Below are 2,024 nucleotides of genomic sequence, written 5' to 3'. Positions count from 1 at the left end.
ACAGACCGTTTCACATTCGTTTGGCGGAATATCAACGAGCAAGAGCTCGTATATTTGCTGCGGCTATTTTTAAATCAAGTAGATCGCGGTCAAGCAAAAGGATTCAGGCATATTGGCACCAAAGAAAGTCGCTGAAAAAGCACATTATTTCATCAATTGTTTATACCGGTACTGACATTCGCCCATACGCAAAATTAATGGTTTTTGACGAAATCTATCTTGCTCTTCTCGATAGCGGTGCAAATAAAAGTTGCCTAGGGGCAGGGTTAGCTAAATCACTGTTAGAAAATCCTGATCGTAGATTTAAAAAATTTTTAGGCAGTGTGAGAACGGCGGATGGGAAAAAGCAGAATGTTGCTGGCTCAATAGTGATTCGTATAACGTTTAATAGTCAGGAGAAGGACATTGAATTTCTATTAGTTCCCGCGGTTGCCAACGATGTGATATGTGGCATGGATTTCTGGCGAGCGTTTGGCTTACAAGTGTCGAAGGTGCCAACGTTCAATCAACTTTCAGTGGAAGGAGAAGAGTCCGATGTTTTGCCACTCACATCCATGCAACAACAACAACTTGAAATGGCGAAAGCTGCTTTCCCGTCGTTTGAGAAGGAGGGACTTGGTAATACTACCTTAATTGAACACCATATCGACACAGGTACCGCTTCTCCGGTGAAGCAAAGGTATTATCCTATTTCTCCAGCAATGGAGAAAATACTTTGCACAGAGATAGATAGGATGCTGGAGCTTGGTGTTATTGAAGAGGCTGAAAGTTCATCGTGGTCGTCGCCGGGTGTCCTCATTGTCAAACCCGAAAAAGCAAGATTTTGTCTCGATTCGCGCAAGCTAAATGAGGTAACGGTTAAAGACGCTTATCCTATCCCGAACATAGATGGGTTACTTTCCCGACTACCACCTGTTCGCTGCATTTCAAAGATAGACTTGAAGGATGCATTTTGGCAGATTAGTTTGGCCAAAGAATCTCGTCCAAAAACCGCATTTACCATACCCAATCGACCATTGTACCAATTTACGCGGATGCCATTCGGCCTGTGTAATGCGCCGCAAACAATGTGCCGATTGATGGATAAAGTAATTCCGTATCACCTCAAAACACATGTTTTTGTGTATTTAGATGACCTACTGGTCGTATCCCAGTCATTTGAAGAACATATCACTCATTTGTTGGAGGTAGCAGCGCAACTCAGAAATGCAGGACTTACGATTAATGTCAAGAAAAGTTGTTTCGGCTTGTGCAAAGTAAAGTATCTAGGTTTCGTGGTAGGCAATGGTTCACTAGCCATAGATTCAGACAAAGTGAAAGCTATAACTGAATACCCAGTTCCGAAAACTGTCCGCCATCTTCGTCAATTTTTAGGCATGACCGGGTGGTACAGACGGTTTATCGCTGACTATGCCAGTCTAACATTCCCTTTGACAGAACTTCTTACGAAGAAAAAACCTTTTTCCTGGAATACAGTTGCTCAAAATGATTTTCAATCCACTAAAGAAAAACTAACTACAGCTCCTCTACTAGTTCACCCGAATTACTCAAAGCCATTTATCGTGCAGTGTGATGCAAGTCAGTGCGGTGTCGGTGGGCTCTTGGCTCAAGCTGATGACAATGGCGATGAAAGGCCAATTGCTTTCATGTCCCATAAACTGAATAAAGCTCAAAGAAACTACACCGTCACCGAACTTGAGTGCCTCGCAGTTGTACTGGCAATTAAGAAATTTAGGCCTTATATCGAGGGGCATGAGTTCAAAGTTGTTACGGACCACGCGAGCCTAAAATGGCTAATGCGCCAAAAAGATTTGAGCGGCAGCTTGGCGCGTTGGGCTTTGAAATTGCAAGGTTTCACTTTTACAATAGAACATAGAAAGGGCAGCTATAACAAAGTTGCCGATGCATTATCTCGAGTTTATGAGGGCGAGGATATCGATATTGCAGAGTTGGAATTAGATGTGTTACCTGAAGTGGATTTAGAATCCGAGTTTTTCGAATCTAAAGAATATAAGGAGTTGAGG

Source organism: Rhagoletis pomonella, unplaced genomic scaffold, assembly GCF_013731165.1.
Source record: "Rhagoletis pomonella isolate Grant_MI unplaced genomic scaffold, Rhpom_1.0 Rhpom_scaffold_00005, whole genome shotgun sequence".
NCBI lineage: Eukaryota > Metazoa > Arthropoda > Insecta > Diptera > Tephritidae > Rhagoletis > Rhagoletis pomonella.
This window is presented reverse-complemented; position numbering follows the sequence as displayed.